The sequence below is a fragment of the Protopterus annectens genome, chromosome 11.part0 (assembly GCF_019279795.1).
Source record: "Protopterus annectens isolate FY-2018-M chromosome 11.part0, PAN1.0, whole genome shotgun sequence".
Lineage (NCBI taxonomy): Eukaryota > Metazoa > Chordata > Ceratodontiformes > Protopteridae > Protopterus > Protopterus annectens.
In genome coordinates this window covers 1,237,589,233-1,237,616,040 of record NC_056745.1, presented here as the reverse complement: position 1 = coordinate 1,237,616,040, position 26,808 = coordinate 1,237,589,233, and positions in this window count along the sequence as shown.

Below are 26,808 nucleotides of genomic sequence, written 5' to 3'. Positions count from 1 at the left end.
ACACAGACACTCCTGGGAAAGGCTGGCACAGGTTCTCCAGCTGTTCCCCTTTTTCCCAGACTATACAGTAGTACTAGCTGCCACCACCCACTAATATTTATCAGCTACTCAAAGGCCATTAAAAGAGTGTCCAATTATTACTGTGCAATATTATTATGCAATTGGTAATATAGCCCAGGGCTAAATCTATTGGAGTGGCTTTGTACAATTTTACCAAAGGCATGCAAGTACTCTAAAGAGCTTAAATTATCTCTACAAAAACAGCCAAAGTTGAAAGGGTTTAAAAATATTTAATAACAAATAGTGAAAACACAAGACAATACATTTTACTACACATTGCTAGTCAAGAGTTCAGAGATCACAGAGAAATACTTAAAATAATTCAGTAGTACAGTTCTGACATCACAGAAAAACACTTGGTCTAATCTTTCTAGTTTCTAGCTATTTCTAAGAGAAAACACAAATCTAAGATAAACTTACATATAGAGCAAGACAGTGCTGGTGACAGTGCTGGTGAGTTGGATGGTCAAGACAAAAATGCTTAATGCTCTCTGATTCTCTCTGTTTTAAAATCACATTCCTGGTTCACATTACATCATTCTTCACACTTCCCTGGGTTCCCAGGCTAACAGAAACTACATTTACTTTCTTCACCTCTGGGCAGAAACCAGAGCAATAAAGGACATTTATGCATGCAAATTCTGGCCATTAACTCTGGCCTTAAAACAACAGGCAGGATGCCTCACTCTATACTTACTGGCTCTGAGTTTTAACATCAAAGGGTCACAACATGCTTTACTTGGTTAGTAGAGTGCATTGTTGTTACATTATTTTCCAGTTCCACATGGAACACTATTTTTACCATTTAAGACAACAGCCTGTGGTTTACATTAATACTTACAGATGACAGAATTATCTACAAAATTCTATCTGGCTAGGCTGGCAGCCTTCACCCATCTTCACCCAATCTTCACATATCTTCCCCCCCTGGAGAACGCAAGCTAGTTTTTCAAGTGACCCTTGAGAAACGCTGCTTGAGGGAGTTAGGTCTATCTGAGTATACCTTACCTCATTTCATGTCTTGAGAGCCCATCTGCATTGGCATTGTTAATCCCACGGTGGTGCTGCATGGACATATATGCTTGCAACCCCAGGCTCCATCTTAGCAACATGGCATTTTGTTGGCCGGCTCTGTTTAACCATGTTAGAGGGTTGCGATCTGTCATAACAGTGAATTTCCTTCCATACAGATAAGGCTAAAGCTTCTGCAGTGCCCAAACTATGGCTAGACATTCCTTTTCTACAGCTGCATAGCATTCTTCCCTGGATTGAAGCCTATGACTGAGATAAACCACTGGGTGCTCTTCCCACTCTGAAGAAATCTGGCTAAGTACAGCCCCCACCACATGGTTCAAAGCATCCACCTGCACAACAAATTATTTGCTGTAATCTGGACTGGCTAACATGGGGGGTCCTCCAAAAGCTTCTTTAAGCATCTAGAATGCTTACTCACATGCTGGGGTCCACACTACCTTATCTGACCTTTTCTTCCTTGTCAGGTCTGTGAGGGGTACACCTCCCTGACATGCTGAAGGTGCTCTGGCCAGGAATGGCTGTAGATGACAATATCATGTAAGCAAGCAAGGGCAAACCCTCCTGCTCCTGCTAGGATATGATCTACCAGCCTCTGGAAAGTCACTGGGACATTCTTCATCCCAAAGGGCATCTTTGTGAACTCATACAAGCAGAAAGGAGTCACAAAAGCTGATTCTCTCTAGCACTGGGAGTCAAGGGCACCTGCCAGTAACCCCTGGTAAGATCAATGGTTGTAAGATACTTAACCCCACCCAGCTGCTCTAGGGCCTTATCTGTCCTAGGCATGGGGTAAGCATCTGACTCTGTGTGACTATTTAATTTCATGTAGTCCACACAGAACCTGGTGCTGCCATCCTTCTTTAGCACCAGCACCACTGGGGAGGCCCAGGGACCGTTGGACTCTTGAATCACCCCTACTTCCAACATCTCCTGTACCTCCTTCCTCAGAGTCTGTTTGACTCTCTCAGGCAATCTATAAGGGGCCTGCCTAATAGGCCTTTGGGGTCCTGTGTCCACCTGGTGCTACCCCAGGTGGGTGCACCCTGGTTTCCCAGTGAACATGTCCCCAAATTCCTGCAACACTGCTCAGATTTCTCGAACTTGGGTAGGAGATACCTGCTGGGACATTGCTACCCCTTCCACTGAGGTGTCAGCCCGGGCCTCACTGAGATCAGTCCCCAGATCTCCCTCAGACTCCTCCTGCAATCCACTGCAAATGCTCAGCACAAGGGGCTCCCTGTCATGGTAAGGTTTCATCATGTTAACATGGTACAATTTGTACCCCTGCCATCTGCCTAGGAGTTCCACCATGTAGTTAACATTACTGACCTTTCTTACCACCTTGTAGGGTCCCACACAAGCTGCTTGCAGTTTGTTGTGTCTGACAGGAATGAGAACCATTACCTGCTGCCCCACAGCATACTCTCTAGCTTGAGCATTCCTGTCATACCACACCTTTTTCTGTTGTTGGGCTTCTGCTGGGTTCTCCTGGGCCAAGCCCACGAGTTCCCTGAGCCTTGCCCTGAGGTTTAGGACGTATGCCACAACAGACCCCTTGTGAGACTTGCACTCACCTTCCCACTCATCTCAAATTAAATCTAGAGGTCCCCTCACCCTATGCCCATACCGCAACTCAAAGGGTGAAAAACCTATGGATTCCTGGGGAACTTCTCTGTAAGCAAACAACAGATGGGGCAAATATTTGTCCCACTCCCTCTTAAATTGATCTGCAAATGCCTGTAGCATGGACTTGATTGTAGAGTTTAACCTCTCAACAAGACCATTAGTCTGAAGATGATAGGAGGTGGTCTTCATGTGCTTCACCCCACAGGACTTCCACGGAAATTGGCACCTCTGTCAGTCAGTATTTCTTTTGGGAAACCTACCCTGCTGAAATTCTCTAACAAAGCATTTGCCACCTTCTCTGCCTCAATGGAGGACAAAGCCACCACCTCAGGGTATTGTGTAGCATAATCCACTACCACTAGGATATACTTTTTCTCTGTGGAACTTGGGGTACTCAGAGGACCCACAATATCCATAGCTACACTCTGAAATGGCTCCTCAATTACAGGCAAAGGCGTCAAAGGAGCTCTCACCTTGTCTCCTGCCTTGCCTACCTTTTGGCACTGCTCACAGGTCCTGCAGTACCCTGCTACATCTCTGGAAATTCCAGGCCAATAGAAATACTGCATAGTATGCCTCTTTGTACATTTTATGCTCATATAACCTGCAAAGGGAATATCATGGGCTATGGCTAGAAGTGCCAGATGGTAAGCTCTAGGCACTACCAACTGCTGTACTCTCTCACCTTCTAGCCCTCCATCAGGGGCCCATTCTCTGTACAATAACCCTTTGTCCCAGTATACAGATTCTTCTTTCCTTGAGAATCAGGTGCCTCCCTAGCTACCTGCCTCAGGCCTTGCAATGTAGGGTCTGAGAGCTGAGCCTATCTCAACTCTCTCCTTGTAACCCTTCCCAGCTCCCCTTCCACAGGAAGTCTGGCATCCTCGGACAGTTGTGCCCCACTGTCAGCCTGGGTACTAATACTCACCTCTACCTTTGCAGTCACTCTGTCCAAGGGACCATCAGTACCCCAAGCAGCTGTTGCTCACCTTCAGTCTCACTGCTATAGGGTAGCTCCATCCCTGAAGTAACCTCCTCACCAGTCCTGGCGGCAAGTATGCAGTCTGTCTGGGTCTCCCTCAGGCTACCAGACTTACCTGCTTGTCTCCAAGCCTGACTGCGTGTAACTGCACAAGCACAGGGTACTGCACTATCAAAATCATTCCCTAGCAGGACATCTGCAGGTATATCCTCAGACACACCTACTTGCTGGCTTCCTTTTCCACCCTCTCAGTCCAGGTGAACCCTAGCCAAAGGTATTTGGAATGGGATCCCTCCTAAAGCCGTGACTGGAGTAGACTGTCCAGGCAAGTAGTGCTCCTCTATAACCATTGCAGGCTTTACAATGGTTATATCAGAGGCTGTGTCTCTCTTGGCAATGGTCTCTTTGCCATTCACTACAATAGGATATAACCTCTGGTGGTAGTTTAGTACCTTTTTTGTCCCAAGACAAGCTACTATTGGCATTTTTGTCTTTCCCACTTACTGGCTCCCTCACATTTTGTTCCCCACTTTGTCACCATGGAAACCTGTATGCCACATGGCCCCACTGGTTGCATTAAAACATTTAACCCTAGCTCCTAGACTGGACTAGTGGCTTCCCCTGCTACTGGCAGATTCTCTTGGGGCAGTCTGGGCTGCCCACCATGGGTTCCTTTAGACCCAAGAGCAGTACTGGGGTCCTCTTCCTGTGCAGGGCTGCCCTGCTTGCCAGGTACAGGTCTCCCTTCTTCCCCAACTCATCTGAAGTAGCACATTGTCTATCAGCTAACCAGACCCTCATGTCCTCAGGCAAAGTGCTAAGGGCTTGTTCCCTCACCAAAAGGTCTGCCAGCCCTTCAAAAGTGGTGACCTGACATCCACTGACCAACATATGGAAATAAGTGCTCAGTCCAGCTACATATTCACAAACACTTTCATCTGCCTTGCGTCTATGCTCACAAATTTTTTTTTATACATTTCAGGTGTTAGCTTAAACAATTCTAACAAGTGATTTTTAACAGCAGTATAATCAAAACATGCAATGTCAGACATTTTTGACAAAACAGTTACAGCTTTACCATGGAGTAAGGGGGTCAGGAACCATATCCAGAGCCTTTGGTCAACACTATACTGTTTGCATACCTCTCAAACATATGAATGAAACTATCAAAATTATCCCCCTCTTTAAACTGCAGAAGAAATTTACTGACCTTTTGTGCTTCTGGGGTCCAGTTACTCCCTTCTCCATTACCTCCATGACTCTGGCAAAGAGTCAGCATTTCCCTCTCATGCTTCCTCTGCTGCTCCTTTTCCTCAACTACCAGGCATAGCAGTTTCTCATTCTCCTCGGCCTGTAGACTCCTCAGTTTCTCAGCTCTCAGCTGCTTCTATCTCCAAATGCCTGGCCTCCATCTCAAGTCTCTTTAGCTCCAGATGGATTTTTAAGTCGTCTGTAGAAAGGTTGAGCTGTCCATTCCCCTAGGGTATTATATCTCCACTGCCAGTCTGATTGTTCTCCTGGTTGCTGTTTTCTGATGAGGCTGTAACCAAGGCTGCAATCAGGTCTGCCTTAGTCAGATTTCCATGCACCAGTCTCCTAGCCTGGCATATCTCAGCCAGCTGGCTCCTTGTCCACTTTCCATACTCCTCTGCTGACATGCTGCCTGCTCACCCTGACTAACTAAGCTAACAAAAGAAATAAAACAATTGTGATCTGAACTCTGAATATTCACTGCGTGGCTGATTTAGAGTACAAAACACCTTCAAAGCTCACTGTACCCAAGGTACAGGAATTCATTCTACCCACACCACTACAAGCCAATTAGTATTTGCCACCAAGTAATATGTGATGTGGATATCCCACCACTGCCAACCAATTAATATGTGACACCCGTGCCCTGGCCCAGCAATCAAGAAGCCTCAATCCTCACAACTAACACCAGTGAGGGGCATCTCATATAGGAGGAAAGGATAACAATACACACAGTAAAGTACAATTTCCCTGAAGAGCACACAGAGATCACAGTCAGTCCGGGGCTGGTTGCTCCCTCGCTCTCCAGGTCCCTGATAAGACTCCCCACTGGCACAGCTATAGGGTCCAGATCTCAGCCTAGTGGGCAAGCTAAAACCTCCAGCACCCTCTCTGTCAAACCAGTGCTTCATGTCCCTCCCAGGTAGCTGATACACACACATACACACACACACACACACACACACACACACACACACACACACACACACACACACACACACACACACACACACACACTTTGAGAAGAGTTTTTACAACCACACAGATCTTCCTTGGAAATGCTGGCACAGGTTCTCCAGCTGTGCCCCTTTTTACCAGACTATACAGTAGTACCAGCTGCCAACACCCACTAATATTTATCAGCTACTCAAAGGCCCTTACAAGGGTGTCCAATTATTACTGTGCAATATTATTATCCAATTGGTAGTATAGCCCAGGGCTAAAGCTATTGGAGTGGCTTTGTACAATTTTACCAAAGCCATGCAAGTACTCTAAAGAGCTTAAAGTATCTCTACAAAAACAGCCACAGTTGAAAGGGTTTAACAATATTTAATAACAAATAGTCAAAACACAAGACAATACTTTTTACTACACAGTGCTAGTCAAGAGTTCAGAGATCACAGAGAAATACTTAAAATAATTCAGTAGTACAGTTCTGACATCACAAAAAACACTCACTCTAATCTTTTTAGTTTCTAGCTATTTCTAAGATAAAACACAAATCTAAGATAAAATTACATATAGAGCAAGACAGTGCTGGTGAGTTGGATGGTCAAGACAGAAAACATTAATGTTCTCTGATTCTCTCTGTTTTTAAAATCACATTCCTTGTTCACATTACATAATTCTTCACACTTCCCTGAGTTCCCAGGCTATCAGAAACTACAGTTACATTCTTCACCTTTGGGCAGAAACCAGAGCAATAAAGGACATTTATGCATGCAAATTTTGACCATTAACTCTGGCCTTAAAACAATAGGCAGGATGCCTCACTCTAGACTTATTGGCTCCGAGTTTTAACATCAAAGGGTCGCAACATGCTTTTTTTGGTGAGGAGAGTGCACTGTCATAGCTCTCAACCTTCCATCTCCAAAATGAGGAACATTCACCTTCATAATGTGGAACAAATGGGCAAAAGGTGGAACACATACTAATGGCTTACTAACAACTTCAATTAGGAAGGTCATAGAATTGTTAAAATATGCTGGTTTTACTTATAAAGAAGATCCTTTAATTAATTTATATGATTAATTGCTATTTACCATGGATTTCACTTAAAAAAATTCCTCACACTGAATGTGTGACAGACTCTTTCAATGTGGAACTTTGAGGAACTTCGAGCAACATGAACTTTTCAAGACCCCAAATGAGGTATGTTCCTCGTAATGAGGTACACTTGAGAGGTATGTGCACTGTTGTTACATTATTTTCCAGTTCCACATGTAACACTATTTTTACCATTTAAGACAACAGCCTACAGTTTACATTAATACTTACAGATGACAGAATTATCTCCAAAATTCTATCTGGCAAAGCTGGCATTCTTCAACCATCTTCACCCAATCTTCACAAATAGCATTGTCCTTTTTTGTACAGACCAACTTTTTTCACACCTCCTACTGCATATAATTTATTCCGCACTTCTGCTTTCCAATATTAGGCACGTGATTAGAAAATATTAATGCATTAATGCCCAACTTGTTCTTATACAAAGGCTAGCATTACTTCTTTTAGCAAGCACACTGAATACCACATATCTGAAGATTGTCATTTTAATTTGCTGTCTAAATCTAGCACATTTTACTTACAATTCAACTCTTCCATACTACATTCTAGCTTGCTTTCTTATATCCTGTCTACACAGACTAAACAGCTATCCTCACTTTCTCAAAATACAGTCATTTTTTATTAATAATGCCAATTTATTTGTAATTCATATTCCTTTGTCTTATTTTTAGCAAGCCCTCCAGTTGTATATCACCCCAGTAAAATAGAAAATACTATGTACCATTACTCTAAGCATCTCCCATTTCACCTGTAATCTCACTGTGGATTCAGTGAGCAGTCATCTCTGCATCAACATCATTTCTTTCTTATCAATTTACAAATGTTCGCTCAAACATCATCACTACCATGCAAAACCTTTTATTTCTACTGATCTCTTCACACACATGCGCGCATGTGCACACACACACACACACACACACACACACACACACACACTATTTACAGCCCAAATCCAGCAAATGGCCCTACTGCTACACAGTTAACAAGCAGTTTCAATACACTTTACTTCATATCAATCCTAGAATCATCTAAATTACATAAACCAACATTTTCAGGAGCCAACTATAATATTATATAAACCCAACAAAAATGTATACCATAATTCAAACGTATATAAACATCTTTTCAAACAGAGTCTACTAGTTTTTTATACTTTTACTAATGACAAATATTAACTTAAAACCATGTCCAGTTCCTCTTAGAAACCCTAACACTTACACTCTAGCTGTCTTGCAACTAAATGCCAGCTGTATGAGTAATAAACCAGTCTAAGCTAGTGGTGTCATTTCCTCTCTGTAACAGCTCTCACTGAGGTTTGGCTGAAAATGGATAAATACAATATCTGCCTTTACTTCCCAAACTATAATTATTACTTTGATGGCTAACCTGGTTCCAGAACAGGAATGAGAACCCAGCTGTTGTTATAAAGACAATCTTAATATACAAACAACTGCTCACTCTATCTCCTCCTCAGACTCTGATCCTAATTGGCTACTTACAAATATTCCCTCTTCTGGCAAGCCAACCATGTCATTTACCACCCCTCCAGTCTGAAAAAATCCAGTCACTACATCTCAGTAGAGTATCTGCAGCTTCCAAATGTAACAATATATGGAGATTTCATTTTAGACATTTATGCCCCATCTCTGCTGCTACCACAGAATTTCTAGCAGATCTTGATTTCATTCAATGTATGGCAGAGCCCACCCATTAAAACCTTCTTTCCAATTGCCAATCTCCCTTAGACCTCTAAATCGCAAACAACCATAGCAACATTTCCTCCAGTGGCCATTCATTCGTCCTCATCGAGTGATTACTATCCAGTTATTTTCAAAAGTAAGGACTTACTTTTGAAACTTTCTCCAAAACTAAATTCTTTAAAATACACACACACACACGCACACGCACACGCGCACACACACACACACACACACACACACACACACACACACACACACACATGCACACACACACATCTAAGTTTAACCTTTTCACCAAGTATCAGTCCCCAAATTTTCCCTATAAGACCATAACTCAGCTATTTATGTAAAAACTAATACATTTCTTCAACATCAAAACAAATCATTTCCCATGTTCCAATAACTATTATATATCCTGTACATATTAATCTGGGATGGTCATTTTAAGCCTATGTAATACATGTGAGGTCTTTTCATGTAGGCAAAATGGAGCGACCACTTAGGCAGAAATTTTATAAATATTATTATACTATTTCCATGTAGGACATGAATAACGATTTTATATAAACATTCAACACTGTGCCTAAATTTGATAAATGTGTATTTTTGTTTTGCCCTGGAAAAAAATACTGAATAGATATTCAAAGACCAGCATGGGCAAATAATACTTAGGTTTATAGGTAAGTACTAGACTAGCTGCCCTTGTGGGCCAGTTTAGTCCTAGACAATTTCCCTTTTGGAGCTTGAATTAACCTATCCCATTTGGTATTAGATTGGCCTTACTTATCCCATGGTCAATAATTCTATATTCCCCCTAGTGAAAATAATTGAAATCACAACATACATAATTTGAGGAGACCCATGCATGAGTTAAAGCATTTAAGAGCTGCCTCTGGCAATTAGTAGTATTATAATGGGCAGTCTCGGGGGTAAATGTTGTGTTCCCCAGCCATAGGTCCAAGTTGCACTTTATTATGGACAGGGATGAGCTTTGTTTTATGTGGATGTGGAGTCTGTTCCAGAGCAGTGGTATCCTCTGTGAGATAAATCTTTCCCTCCAAATCATCCAGTTGGTATTACAGAAAAGGTTTAGATCCCTAGACTGAATATTTCTGATGCCACTTGCCTTGCTGATGTGCAATAAATCCATTAGTATTTGATCAGAGAATCCTCTGTAGGTCAGACACAGGTCATCTCTTAGCAGTATGTAGATACTGAGCATAATGACAGCCCATGTTGGGCATACTGCTTAGGCCTTGTATCCTTTCAGTAATGTACCTCTGTGGGTCTTTCAGTTTTTGCATGTGTCTGAACACATACATGCCAAATGTGCCATTGTATTCAATGCTTGGCCTAATGGGGGCTGAGTAAAGGGGAACAACGAGCTCTAGACATGATCATTTTGTTTATAAGCTGTGCAACATTGAAGGACTTTTTTTTTTATGACAATGAACACATATTCGTCAAAAATTGTAGGATGTCTGTTTATTTTCCTTCTTGCCAAAACCAGAGGAAGGAGCAGAAAATCTTTTGGAAAATCTGGAAAAAAAAAAAAAAGCTGAAATACCTGAGAGATTCCATGTATCAGTTTACCTCTGTCATCATGTTTTTGAGTATCTTTTCAACAGAAGGTCCAAAACTAAATCTCTTTCCAAATAAGAATTTAAAATCTAATTTTTACATGTTCAGGGAGATTTTCAGCCAGGCAAACCCCCTCAACTCAGTACCTGTGGCAACAACCCTGGATGTAGTATCTACATAGTCATATAGACACTTCTTACAATGAGTAGTGACCTGAGAAATGGGAAAAACTAAATCACACACAGCAGATATTTCTTCACAAGAATAAACTGCTGATTAAAACACTTCTCATACTTTCACTATACATAAACTTTAACATGCCAGCCTGACAACTCAAAATTCCAAAAATTAAAGTTGCAAAAGCATAACAGTTTTTTCTCTAAACTTATCATTTTTTAACCATCCATGTCTGAAACGGAAGGATTAGAATTAACAAAATGCTTGACAGCAGCTGGATTAACTATGGCCATAGCTGCTGGGACAGATCTGGGATGAGCGTATACAAATTTGAAGGACTGAGGAACTTACAGTCTGCTTTCAGTTAGATGTAGCAGACTTGTTGTCAGGGAAACTACAGGCTGTGACAAAGACATCCTCTAATGTTGACAGAACTGGGGAATTGGTGGAGCTCTGGAAATTCCAGTTGTAATAGCTTATCGTATTTCCTGAGGGACTGAGAAACCTCAATATTCACCCAGTTAAAATATTGACAGTCTGGAAATAATCTGAGAAAAGGAATATCCCTCTCAAAGAGATTCATATACCATGGTCTCCTCAGAGTCTGAATTGGAAATCTGAGAAGAAAAACCTGTATGTGTCATATCACATTCCTCCCCAGATTCATTTTCTTGAATCTCATTAATAAAAGTGGAATTCCTTTTTCTTTTACCAGATCCCACTTAGTAAAAGGGGAAATAGCCTATACAAGACCCTGAGCTAGACTTAATAAATTACTCTTGTCTAGTGGATCGGGTCCATTTTCCTTTTTTTTTTTTTTGAAAGAAAAGTTGGTGCAAATATGATTACTAATGTCAGCAACAGCTTTCCCAGTAATGGGTACAAACGTCTGGCTAAAGAGGGATATCTTCCCTGCCCATTCTCCCAGGATCAACAAGCATAGCTCTCTCATCCCCACTGAGGGGACCCCAACAGCCGGACAGGACATGGGTATCCCCAAGTTTATAGTGCCTGCATGGACAGCACCAGAGGACAGTAGAGTAGCTTGGGTAGAGCAAGAGTGGCAACTGCCCTGAGCACAAAGTGTTGAGGGGGAGGTCGCAACCAGCTGATCTGTTCTTTTGTTAATGCAATACTGGCTCTTAAAAGCCAGCATCACATTTGTGCTCAAATCTGAGTGCTGTAGTGCTCCATGTGTGCTCTAAACTGTAGCAACTGCTTGCAGTGTAGCATGCAGTTTTCTACAGTTTAAAAGTTAAAAAAAATTGTTTTAACTAAAACCTGAATGATCTAGTGCTCTATGCAGGCAATATATAAACTGCAGCAACTGTTTGCTACATTTGTAGCAAGCAGTTTGCTACAGTTTAAAAAGATTTTTTTTCAGAAATGTGTGTGTTTTAACACTTCATGCAGGCAGGGAATAAGTTGTTGCAACTGTTTGCTACAGTTTAAAAAAGAGAATTTGTTTTAACTAAACCAAAAGCACTGCCCATGCAGGCAGTATTGAAGAGGGGTTGTAGGCAGGGTACAGAAATTGTGCCTGAATGGCTGATGCAGGACTGGGGGGTGTTGTGCATCTGGTCACTTGGTTGGTGTGCAAGAGAAGGAATGTCCATTTTTATTTATTTATTTATTTATTGCTTTTCAGAAAAGCTGGGGGGTCATTGATTTAACTGTACTAAGCTGATTGCCTACAATGTATGGATTAGTTTGTTACAGTGAAGTGCATTTTTTGCTCTTCACTTGAAGAGCATTGGGATGGGGCATTGGTTCACAGTACTGGCCCAAGGCTCTAGTTGAACCAACTATGCTTCAGCCAGAGAGATTGGAGAATATGAAGACTCATCAGATGAACCAGCATTGGCTACAGCAAAGTCACCCACATGTGGCTGAAGCAAATTGTTTGCTTGCTGTAATAGCAAAGACTGTTTAGTTAACTTTTTCTTTAGTTGCCTTGAGAAATAGAATACCTCTATGACACTGTTCAAGAGGAACATGGACGAGTGGATGGGGCACTGTAAATTCTTACTGGGGATAGCGCCCACAACCCTCCTGGACATGGGCAGTCATTACTAAAGGCAATCATGGGTATTGACTAGCATTTCTATAGTATTACATTGAGATGAAATGGCTAGGTTTGAAATGACCTCGAGGTCAACAGCCTAGTAATCTCCTATGATCCTATGATAACATAGGATGAACTGTGGGACCAGTAGTTTGTTCCATAATCAAGCTGAAAACAGAGCTGTTTCTCAGGGAAAATAAGCAGTACAAGTCAGTGAAAAATAAAAAAAATGCTTAAAAGTAACTTTTCCCTGGCAAAACACATCAACAAGCACTCTGATACATTTTATCAGCCTTAAAAAGAAAATTTTCTTAGAAAAAAGTTTTAGAATGTTGCAAATAACTTTTAAACTGCCAGAAACAAAAGTGTGCCCCTTGTTCAAAAGTACATTCGAGCTCTTTAGATGTTTGTGGAGTGGAAGGTGACCGGAAGCTTTGTAATCTGGTCAGCTGTTATATCCTATGCAAGATAAAACCCATATAGCTTAGGCTACTGCACCAGTACTCAATATAATGAACGTCCAGATGTTGAGAGGTACTGGACTTCTCTTGGAAAAGGTGACTTCGAGGGGAAGTTAAATGGTGGGGAGAGTTAGATGTTAATAGCAAGTCTGAACCTGACCTATAAATGTCAGGAGATACCAGACTTCCTTTGAAAGGGAACTAGGAAAGATTGCAATGAAAGACTTCAGCACAGCTCTCAGATCCTACTTTCCAGAACTTGAAGAATATAGCCAAGAGATACTGAGTCTGAAGGGCAGAGACAGTCTTCTTTTGGGAAGGAGGTTACTGTAGCGGGAATAGATTCACGAAGGAGGGGTAAATAAAAAAATGATATAGCAGCTGGTAGTGCCAACAGCCTACCAGTGCATACGTATTTCCAAAGTCCATGATATTCTTCTTTCAAGCCATAGGGGCATAAAGCATACAAAAGCTAATGCAGAAGTTTTATTGACTGGGTACTACAAAATGTGAAACTGTATTACAAGACATATAAGCAGTGCCAAAAGTCTGGTGAGGCAGAAGGCTCAAAGATAAATCTAAGGTGGAACTGACACCTTTACCTGTTATTGAAGAGGCAATATAGAGGCAATTATAGAGGGCAGCTGTGAACATTGTGATGGCTGTTGTATACCAAGCACAATGGGTAAAAGGTATGTCTTTATGGTGGTGAACTGCTCTAATATATTCCCTGAAGCAGTGATTTTGTCTTCTTCTGAAACAAAGACAGTAGCAAATGCTCTGTTAGAAATTTTTAGCAGGGTAAGTTCCTCTAAGAAATTCTGACAGAAGTGATAATTTTAAATCGCATCTGCTGACCTATTTTTGGAAATGCTATGAGGCAAAGCATTTAAAGACTTCATCTGCCATCTGCAATTGGCCCAGTGGAGGATATTTGCAAGCAGTTTAAATGTGAGTAGGAAATGATTTTCTCCATATCTGTGTTGCATACATAGCTATGCCATATGAGTCTTATTTTTTTTCCTTACAGTTACCATATGTTCACACAGTGAGACAGCCTCTGGATTTAATCCATAATGAATAGCAGGCTGGTTGTGATTCCTACAAGGAATCGTTTGTGGTATATGTCCTAAATTCCAGGATTAGGCTTAGCACCTAAAGCAAACACAATGGCAGCAAAATACCTGGCATGACTGGACAGCTACAGCCTGCAATTATATGTTATTGGGCAGAAGGTGATGCTGCTTATTCTTATTTAGACAGAATGAGCTGCAGTCAGTATTGGAGGGTACGTTTATGTGTGACGAAGTTAAGGAATATTAACTTCTTTGTGGAGTCGCCAGGCAGGAGAGAGAAAACCTCTACTGTTAACATGATGAAGCCCTACTATGATACACAGACACTGGCATACAAATCTGACACTGGTTACAGGAAGAACTAGAGTGGAGCTTCTCAATGAAGATCAGTCTAACACCCCAGCAGCTGACATAGTATTTCACAGCAGCTATCTTCTACCCAGATTCAGGAATTCTCTGCAGTACTACAGGATTTTGGGGACTGGTTTGCTAATAAATGAGCATGTACCAAATTGGTAGAGATGTGGACACAGGGACCCAACAACCAATTAATGTAGGAGTGAGCCAAGTATCTAATATTAGTCACAAAGTAGACAATGGTAAAGTCTGGCCACAGCCAGCCAAAGAGGAGGCTATTTGGGTAGAGAATAATCTGTTAACAAGGTGCTTCCTGTAGTCAAAGGCACAAGATGTGACTTCTTCCACCTCCATTTTCTTACTGTGTAACTCTGAGTAAGTCACTTAACCAGCTAGGGTTCCTGGGTAGACCTTGAAAAGAGGGACTGGTGTCCAGTGGGCCTACCCACTTAACAAATCAGTACAATACAACATTCCTTTATAGGCAGCATTCTGGCAGACTACCTGGCAAATAAATCAACATTACTTACAGAAATCTTCGCATCAATAGAGTAACTCTTGTTGCAGCCCCATAGACAAGGATAACCACAATATCTTACTCTTTCATATACACAGGGATAAATCCATCTGGCTTCTCCACTAGAGGGTTCAACTCCCTTCTTTTTACAAGGATACCCTGTGGAGTGCCTTGTATCTGGTGTATGCAACTCCTTCTATAGTCCTTCCAGATCAATCTTCAAGCATGAAGATCAAGAAACTACTGTAAATCATAGTTTTATATCACTTGTGTTCAGGCCTGATGGATATACTAGAACCCAGACTCCAAATTAGTGGAATATAAAGACAAAACCTCTCCACGAGTCTAGTGCACTCTTGAACCTGGCCTCAGATTTATTAAGTCTAATAGTTAATAATAGCCTATTCCAGAGCCCACCAATCAATTAAGAAGTAAACCTAGCTTTTTCAGCAGTTCTACACTTCACTACTTTGTATATAAAAATTACTATCTCAAAGAAATCTCAGTTTCTAGTACTATCCCTAATTCTTTCTTATGAAGTGCTTTAAAGGCTGAATTAAATGTACCTAATAAAACAGCAGCTGAAGGAATGGAGTAGCTGTTTTGTGTATGCTTTGTTCCTGCGTGAAGGTATTCTTTTTGTGAATTTTCTTTCTACTGCTTCCACAGAGAACATATCTCCCTTTGCGTATGAATAAAGCATAGAATTGTCCTCAATTACTGGTCTAACACATGAGCTTTACATTCTTGTTAGTGGCTGAGGAGATCTATATGACAAACTTATGAAACAAATCCTATGTATGACCTTCAGATCTTTTGATTTAATTAAGACTGGATTGTGTCTGAAGCACATATTACTACTTACTAATATTCCCAAGTTTGAATAGGCATATTCCAAACAGTTGAGCTATCAAGTGGATTTGGCTTCAATGGTCTAAAGAGCTTAATATTCCAACTGAAGTTCATAATGAGCCCATGATCATTCAGCCAACTGCTGATTATAGATGGGAAGATATTAAACAATATGCAGTCCTCATCTGTTATGATAGCTCTAATTTTGATATCAACAACATATTTAAATAATTAGATTATCTATTAATTACATGATTTTGACGAAAGAGAGAATACTATATTGAAAAAAATTGTGCCCAGAATTGATTCCCGTGAGACTCCAGAACATACCATAGGCTATTCAAGAATAAAAAACATTACCTTGCATTTTTACTCTTTTACATCTATTCTGAAAGCAGCAATGCAACCATGCCACTGTAAAGGAATTTACTACTAATTTTATTGTGCTATTGATTATAATTCTGTAGAGAACACTATCAAAAGAGTCCAGATACACTACAGAACCACATCTGTAGCCTTACTTATTGGATTACAGAAATTCCCAAGACTAGAAAGAGTTGAACATTTCTTCATGAAACCACAATGATTTATAACCAGCACCATGGAATCAAGAGATACAGCCCTGACTATGGCTCATGCAACTTTGGTTCAATTAGTGGATTGGGTGCCTGAAGTACTATCAGGTAAAGATGGATGTGGCCATCTTGTATACACTTGTATGCACCTCACAGTCAATCCCTGGAGTAGGCTGGGGGCAGACAGGATCATGGTTCTGAAGGCAATAGGTGGGAGCACTGGTTGAGTCACCATAGAGGCAGGATGATACACCAATACATCCTCATTGCAAGTCTGCAGTGGACATCCAAAACACATTCAGAGGGTAAGAAAAGTTAGGGCATCAGAAGACACTTATGGGCAGTCATGCGACACTGCATCAGCTTCCTCATTTGCCTCACCAGCACTGGCAAGGATCAGGTAGAGTCTAGGTGAGGATAAAGCAGGAGACCCAGTGAATAAGTAAAGGAGTTGGTGACAGCTAATAGTCAGTTGTGGGGAGCAATAAAGAATGCCAAAAAACATCCAGATTGACAGCAAGGCCTACTGCATATGCTTTGTTTTGGTCTGGTATTGGTAACAGACATCTCTCCTAAAATTTTCAAAAAATAAATGGTAAACTGATAGGCCTATAATAATGCATTTGGTTTAGGCTACCCACCTTATAGATCGAGAGTACTTTGGCTAGTCTTCATATATTAGAAATAATGCCATGTTAAAGTGAACTATTAAATTGTAAAGGAAGGAGAGGAATTAAGTACTGCAACAGATAGAAAATTGCCTAAGAATGTTATCTATCTTCATGCCACTACTTAGTTTGCCTTTGCTTAGATATGTACAAATATTCTCTTTGATTATAGTTGGGGAAACACGTCTTTTTCTAAGTTTATTTTATCCTGTTGGTTTTAACTATTAGATGTAACTTATCCAAAGAAGTGGTCTCTTAACAGCCCTATTATGGCTTTTTGATCATTAACTACTGGATCTTGATTTAGTAATGGAACTACACATGTTTTCATACCCATCACATTGTTCACATATTACAGAATTGCTTCTAATTACTTAAATTTGTTGCAAGGCTTTCTTCATACTAGAGTTGATTAACCTAAGAGTTAACTGACTTATCAAATATTAATTCAGTAATCTTTGTCCTGTACTACTACTACTGCTACATATTATATTTCCCTTTTCCTCATTTCAGAAGCTTATTTTTCATTATTATTGGTATTATTTAGGCAACTATCATAAGAATCATTGTTCATCTGAGTACCTCTTTGTAACTACTCTTCAGAGATCAGCACCCCGCTAGGGGCACAAGGTGAGAAATATTCACCTCTTTAAATACTGTTTTTCTTCAAAACCCATGTAGACAAACTAACGCAAAAGATCAATCAGAAACAAGGAACTTGCTGGGAAATAAGTAGCATTCTCCACTTGGCAGTCAAAGAGACATGCTAATCTTATGTTCTGCACTCGGTCTAGAATATGGTCCAACCTTATTTAAATGCAGGAGCTACAGAGGAACAATAAAGCGACAGAAAGTAGTCAGGTAAATGTTTTAATCCAAAAGTAAATACTGTAATCACGAACAAATCAACAAAAAAAAAAACATTAACGCCTCCAATATTACATTTTCATTTGAAAAGACTTATCAGATGTGGGCTCTTTACAGGTTTTCTCCGCTGTCTACTGCAGTGAACCAAAGTGGCACCTATCCAAATGACAGGAAGTGCAGGTTGCCATGAGGGCAGAAATGTAACTGCCACCAGTATCATGTGCTGGATTATGGAACGGATCATAACAGAGCTTGGTCATAGTGAGAATCGTCTTCTGCCACTTTGTTCTCAAAGCCCTCTGCCATACACATTTGTACTTTCTTCACCGGTGGTGCTTCTTTGGACAACAAACCACATATTCTGTCTTGTATTCTTTATGTAAACAACATTCATGACATTTAGACCCATTGTACAGAAAATTAAAATTAATGCATCATTTCTTTTACAAAATGAATAATAATGACATTAAACAATTACAGTATTTACTTTTGGATTAAAGCATTTTGCCTGACTACTTTCTGTCACTTTATTGTTTCACCGGACCTGGGTACCTTTTTTGTTTACTAGTTGATTTTTGGCACTTTTTGGATACGCTTTTGGAGTATCTATACAGCGTTACATATAGTTTTGCTTTCTGAAATTGTGATTGACTAAATTTTATCCACTTTGCTTTTCTAATGGAACATACATTCTCTATACTCAAAAAAATAAGCTGACTACCTGTTAGACAATGTGATGACCTGTTAACCTCTACTGTTATCTGACAGTCTACTCACTTTCAGCCTTCCTAGGTTAATATTTTCAGGTAAGAAAAATCTCTGTTTTTGGTAGTAAAGATTCACATTCACCATAATGAAGTTGCCACAGATCTAATTAATCTTAAAGAACATGGAGTACATATTTTGGAAAAATAATGTTAAACATATTAATGCTATGCTCACACCATTCAAACTGTATATTTAACTTGAGCATCGTAAATCAGATTGCTATTAACCTTTGTACTGCATAACCCCAGGTCTCCATGTAAAGGCACAGTGTTGTGCAAGGACTGGCCAGTCTCACTACTGAGCAAATGCCATAAATTATACAGCCATCAAACATGTACCTGATTGTATCTATGCCTGCATGTACTTAGACCGAATATTGTAAGATATAAGGTCAATTGTACTGTGCTCAAAATTAGCCAGACTTTGTATGAAAATCCTTACAATGCAACATATTATGAAATGCTTCAGTTGCTCAACAGGTAGTACACTTGCCTTTGGTGGTGGAATATCATAAAGCTGTGGGTTTTCTTCCCACACCAGGCAGCTGGATTAATTTTCCAGACCAGCATGAGGAGGTTTGCTTCACTTCCAAGTGCACCGTCCTTTAATGAGATGTTAACTGCCTATCCATCTGCATGAATTGGTGGTAGCTTAGATGGATGTAAAAGATCTCACAGGACTTGCTGGCACATTAAACTAAGGCCCTTCTGCCTGACTTTATAGTAACTTATGGAGATAGATAGATAGATAGATAGATAGATAGATAGATAGATAGATAGATAGATAGAAAGAAAGAAAGATAGATTAGATAGATTGATATGCACACACACACACACACACACATACATATATGTATATATATATATATATATATATGCATATTAATGTACCACACCCCTTTCTTTCTATGTATATTGCTGCAATATTTGCTACAGTTACAATAGTTACAATATTTAATATTTTACATCTTCACTTTCACATAATGCAACATCTTTTATTCTATCCCAATTTTTTCTCCACAATCCTGTATTATATCCATGTTTATATTTCAAAAACCTTCCCCATATTAATTTTGATTTTTTCAAAACTCATCATTTGTTTTTGCAATCTAATAAAATAATGCATTATCATTTTTATTTATTAAAATCTTTACCCTTTCCCATTTGCTTTATATTTCATATTACTTTTTAGTCAACTTATAATCTCCACAAAAAAATCTTGAGCCTCATAAATAATCTTGAGATCTTTTCCTTTTAATTTTATTGCTTTTTAACCTTATTCTTTTCCATAGATGTATTAAATAATATTTTTCATTGTCATTTCATTCCTTTTTTATTTTTTTAACTTAATCAATCTAAATTTACCATAGCTTGCTCTTTGTCTTTATCATCTCATTTTACTTCTTTTCTTTCCCTTTTCATTTTCCAATCTTTCCATAATTTACATGCAGTTTTCCCTAGCAAGCTTCTTTCCTTTTTCTTCATATGATACACAGAAAATATGTACAGATGACAAAAACACATTTTTTTATTCAAACCTCCTTTTTCCTATAAAATACAATTCTCTGTCTAACTGGATTGAGTCTTGATCCTCAAATAAAACTGAAATAATAATAATAATTATAATCTAATTATTTTTCCATTTTTCTGGGAAACATTTATACATACACTCCTCAACTTCCCTATATATATAACATATACATATATATATATATATATATATATATATATATATATATATATATACCTTCTTTCTAAATGATAGTTTTCCTTTAATAACTAACTTTTTATGTCATCCAGAATTTTTCTCCATTGTTCTGTTTTCAATCTTTACCAAACCTGATTCTTAATATTTCATTTCTAGTAAAATATATTTCATTTTTTATTATTTTATCAAACTCTTTACTTTTTCACCTATTTACCCTTTATCTAGCTTCACGTAACCATCCCCTTCTCCATCCTTGTATCTGTTTTCCTCATTCATACAATATTTTTGTCATAATAACTAAATCATCTGCATATGAAAGATAAACGGATATTATTAGACTTTCTCCCATCCTGCTTCTTTCATTTCTCATTGCATGTTTGTATGATTGCATTCATTTCTGGCATATAAAACACATACTTGAAAACCCTATTTTAACCCTTTTTTAATTTTCTTTTCCTACCCAATCATTTACCATTACCTTTACTCAAGGCATCTCATGATAGTGCTATTATTCTTTTACTATTTTCTCAACCCCATAATCCCCTAAAATATCCCCTCACTGCCTCATGGCTTACTAAATCACATGTTTTTGCTATGTCAGAAGAACCAACCTTAAATCTTTATTCTCATTTAAAGTAGCATCTATTCCTTCTGATGTTACTAATAACATTTAATTCACTTGTTTTCCTTTACTTCACATACCTTACCCCTATCACTTTTTCCAAAATATTCCCAATTCTTTTTGCATTATCTTTATAAAAAACATTATCCAGTGTTACTGACCTTCAGTTATAAATATTTTTCTCATCTTACTTCCATATAAATGTAATCACTCCAGCACAACTTTTCATCTTCTGTCCCTTCCTCTAACCATTCATTCAGTATTTCCACAGATACTTTTTCCTCTTACACTCATCACCTGTTAATATCCATAACTTAACCCATCCAAACCTAGTTCTGATTCTTCCTTCTTTTCATTTATATTCTCTTCCAGTTCTTTCTATTCAACTATTTGTTATTTAATTTTGTTCAATCTGAAATTGTCTTTACTTTCCACCTTCATCTTTCAGCTTTTTCCTTCTTATACATTTTTCTATCACTGCTATAATTTCTTCTTGCTTACATTTTACTACACCATTCATCTCCAACATTCCATCCATCTTACCTTCCTTTTTTTTACTTCCTTTCTTAAAATGGATGGAACTTTATCCTTCTTTCCCTTTAAAAAATTGTCTATACATTATTGACTTCATTTTTGTTTATTTTTCTCATACATTTTTATTTCTATTTCTCTTTTATTTGATTACTTACTTGTTCTATTCCTTTTTCTCAAAATGTATTTTATTATTTATTTGTTGCATTTATTAACTGGGAAAGTCCGCTGGGCCTGGAAAGAGCACATTTTCAGTGGAGGCCTGGGGAGGAAAGCTCCACAATAATTACATACAAAGAAAATATTAATACACATAAAGAATTATGAGCAGAACTATTACATTTAAAGAAAATAATAAAACAGTAGTGAAACATAATTACAATCATGGAAAAATAGAAATAATGAAAGGCATATATTCAAATACACATGAATGTATTAAATCTACAAGGTTTGATGCAGTGGGGAAATTAAGTACAGTGTAAGAATGGGAAGAGATAGAAGGTATAAGGAGGGAAAAAGTCATGGTAGAGTGGCAGGGAAGGCAGTAAGTGGGCAGAGTAAAGGGAAGGAAGTGATAGAAATAGTAGAGTTGTAGCACCAGGGAGAGAGTTCACAAAAATCTTTCAGCACGTTTTCATATTCCACTTTATTTCTTTTTCTGCCATTTCCACTTTATTTCTTTTTCTGACTTTACCTTCCAAACAAGTATTTCATAGGTATTTTTAAACAATACCTACCATTTTGTCAAGCTTTCATAAAATATTTTGATTATAATGTGTCCTTTCTATAGTCTGCTATCTTCCCTGTCATATAATTATTTTTACTTACATTCTCTGTTAACTACTTTACTACTTTTCCTTATTTTAATATTTTTTTATTATAACCATATTGCCCTATGATCTAAAAAATCTACTCATTCTACCCTACCTGTCACATCTTTCATGTCACCTAATCTACCTCTGTTTTAAAAAATCCATTTTGTATGTCTGCACTTTACTTTTTCCTATTCTCAATTTTCCACACTGTATCACTTCTTTTACATCTTTACAATTTATGTTATTTTCCTTTTAATTTTCTTAATTTACATTTAATGTCTCCATCATTACCACTGACTTATTTACTATCATATATTTTTTTTAATTCTTCAAACATTTTTTTCTTTCTGACATGTTTGTATAAGCATATATTACTATAACTATCACATAGTTTAAATTTTTTCTCAAGTCACATATCATCACCCGTCCTGATATCAAAATCGTTGTATCTAATAATTTTACTTCATCTTCTCTTATTAACTAACCAATAAGATGTTTCATACCTCACTGACTATATAAGGAGAAATTCAATAAACCTTACATGAAGTGAATTTCCGTGTAAGAATAGTGGTAAGGCTCGAACATGCAACATGGCTGCCGAGCAATCCAGAAAACAAGCCTCGAGCCATGCATGAACATCCTGACACTGTGCGGACACGGAGGTGCCCCCAGAATGCAAATCTCCTCATCTGCTGGTAAAAACCATGCAAATGAGGTGATTTCACAATCCAGGAAGCATAAAGGCACCCATGTACGTGCCATGTAAGCCTCCAGAATGTACGCGGTTACAAACTGTGTACCAGCGTAAAAATATTATACAGGGGCTGTAACTGCCCAAATAAAAGGTTGTGCAATGCTCAGTAGACATGTAAATGGCAAGTACTATGGCCAGTGATGTAAAAAATTAATGAAGTATATTAAAAACTAAGCTTTTTTTAAGACATATGCCACCTATTTTGCAAAAAAATAAATAAATAAATAAAAATTGAGAAATATGACATTTAAAGCTATTTTGATTTTTTCCATTATATTGGCCAGCATACAGACTCATACAATGGCAGATTATAGTGGCTGCTAAGGACATAGGCTCTGGTGTAGTGTAGTATCCAGGTTATATGCAATAAGGTGCATGTAAATAAGGCAGGTTTATTGAATAACAAAATGAGCCATGGTGTCCGCAAGTACTAACTGTGTAAAGGCTAGGACCATGATAGTGCAGGCAGAAAAGACAGCTGACATGAAAAGGGTGTGTGCCACAGTTTGTGATATCAGATCGGAGCTCAGTGGCTCCTGTTTCTGCTCAGCTAAGCACAGATAAGCAGGAGGGGTGTGTCTGAGGCTGCTAAGCTGTGCTTAGCTGGTTGAAGAAAAGCTAAGCATGACCGGGTACAGGGAAGGGCTCTTTCTTCTCAGTAATGTTAACACCAGTGGAGCCCTTCGGGGCTTAGCAGTTGAAGAAATTAAAAAAAGGGGGTAAATAGCCTGGGAAAGCCAGTCAAGCATAAATGACTGATAAGCCCTGTTCCACTGACAATGGCCCATTCAAAACCCTCAGTACTATAGCTGGCAGGTGGAATGTATTATAGTCAGCCAATCACACAGGCTGCATCTGCAGCACACCAGTGTAAAGTATGCATACATCCTTCAATCTGATTTTTCCCACATACAACGCACCATTGTAGTACACACTTGGGAATTTTAAATGACAAAATGTTAAGGGCTGCTGCTGCTCTACTACATCTGCATGCACTACAGGATGAGGTCAGCAATGAGGATGATGCTGACAATAGGCCTAGACTGAGAAGGAAAAAAGTGTTCAGGCCCAGGGCAAACTTTCAGGGGTGGCATGAGCTGGAGATAGTAGAATGCTAAAGGGTGGACAGGGACATACTACAGCAACTCACCGAGCTCTGCCAGCTTCACCTCAGACCCAGAGCCAACAGAGGGGAACCCATCCAGGTGGAAATGTGTAGCCTTAAGAATATTAGCTGCAGGTACTTTCCAAAGACCTACTGGGGACATCATGGGGATCTCACAGGCATCTACTTCCAGGGTACTCCACCAGTTCCTGGATGTCATGCTAATACATGCCAGTGAGCACATTTATTTCCCCAAGACCCCTGAGGAAAGGACCAGCAATATGCATCTCTTCCACCATGTAGCATACTACCTAGAGGTACTGGGTGCCATAGTCCGTACTCATGTGCACATCAAAGCACCACCTGGTGAGGAGGGTAATGTCTATGTCAACCGCAAGAGGTATCCCTCCATCAACTGCCAGGTCCTGTGCAATGCCCAGGGCATTATCATCCATGTGTGTGCTGCCAGCACTGGCAGTTATCACGACTCCCACATCTGGCATGCATCACAGTTGTAACAGGCATTTGCCAGGGAGGACATCCCATATGATTCTGGTTACACACTGGAACCGTGAATGATGACACCCATCAGAAATGCACAGGCACCAACTTAAGAATGCCATAATGAGGCACACACACAAACTAGGGACATCATAGAGCATGTATTTGTTCTGCTTGAGTCATGGTTCCACTGCCTTGACATGTCCAGTGGAGCCCTGCAGTACTTTCCAGCCACATGTGAACATATGTTCATAGTATCTGCCATGCTACACAATATGATCCTGTAGAAACACCTGCGGCAGGAACATCACAGGGAAGGGACACACAGCCTCCCTCCGCCATTGTCAAGGTCCCCACAGGTGCAGGGGGACACGAAGGAGGAAACCCCTAAGCCTGTCCTTGTAGGCAGATGTAACCATACCTAGTACTCCCTGGTCTTGGCAAAGAGGCAATGCATAGCACATACACTGATACCCTAATGGCCCAGGGACTGACACCTTACTCCAACTCACATACACACATTAAAATGGATGCCAGTTATATCACACTACCTATACATTACCATGTATAGACTCTGTACTGCATGCATCTTACAGAATCAGCCCTGAAGCACTGTCCTTGCACCTGCTGCTGGCACAAGGTAAGTCACTCTTCTTAACAATAAATGAATGGTGCTGTACACTATGGTAGCCTATGTATGGTATTGCTGCATGTATGCATGGGAATGGAGCGGGTTACCGGGATAGCAGCACACAACAGACAGCTATGTGGGACAACAGGAACTCTCACCCAAATACTGGCTACCCCACAATATGCAATAGGCCCTAAGCCAACAAAATCCACTGCACTATGTGAGGGACATGCAAACAGCGGGGTCATAGGACAAATGCATGGATGTCAATGTTGGAGGACCATACATAGCTCTAAACCTCTTACAGCAAGAAATCTGTACAAAGTCATAAAGAAACGAGTCTATATTATGTTACTGAAAAGCTGTTATATTGAATGGCTTTTCATCGACCCATAAAAGTTGAACTCTTATAATAGCAAACACCTGAATGAATGAATTCTTTCTCTGGAAAAGAAACCGCTTGGCCATCCTTGTGAGTTTGCCCTTTTTCCCACTGTAGTGCGATCTTGGAGTTGGTATATTTAGTAAGGAGGGGATGAGGGGGGGAAGCCCCCCACTTTGTTATGTTTAAAGTAGTGTGCAGTTTGTGGTAGGGCTCATGATTTCTTTCCCAGGGAAAGAATTCGCTCATCTGGGTTTTCACTATTATAAAAGTTAGACTTTTATGGGTTGATGAAAAGCCGCTTAATATAACGGCTTTTTGATAACGTAATATAGACCCAAAGAAATGTGGGACAAAGGCCCAAAAACAGGAACAAATCTTAAATATTGCTCTTACAAACATAGAAAGTTGATAGAATAACAGGTGTTGCAGTAGCATGAATTCTCTGAAGGGCAAGAAGTCTGAAACTCAAATTTCTGTTATTACATTCTAATTTCAGTCTTAAATGATTTCACTATTATTTGCCACATAACCACAGGTTTTATGAAAAATGGACACAAAATATGAGCCAAACAGCTAGACAGTCTGTGAAGCTGTGTACAGTTGAGAGGTATGCCCCCCTCCCCCCAACACACCCATGTCCACATAGAACTGCAGTAACATGTATGTTTGTAAGGTAATAGCAGCAGACCACACATTCCCAGGGCTGTCACAATCAACTTGATAACTTGTTCCATTTCTATAATATGCAGGGGTCAATGTGCTATGTATGTTTGTGGTTAACAGTGTCAGGAAGTAGACACCACTTATTGGTGGCTGTTGTGGCGTAGTGGTCTAAGTACAGTATTGTGATTATGATGTTCCTATTATACAATTGAAGGCACAATCCTTCGAATGCTTGAAAGCAAGAAACAGCAAAATAGCAAAACGGCATATAAGTGATTTCTTTCCCTGGGAAAGAAATCACTTGGCCACCTCCATTTCTTTGCCATTTTCCTCATTGTAGTGTGATCTTGGAGTTGGTATATTTAAGTAGGGGGGTTGGGGGTGAAGCCCCCCACTTTTATGTAGTGTT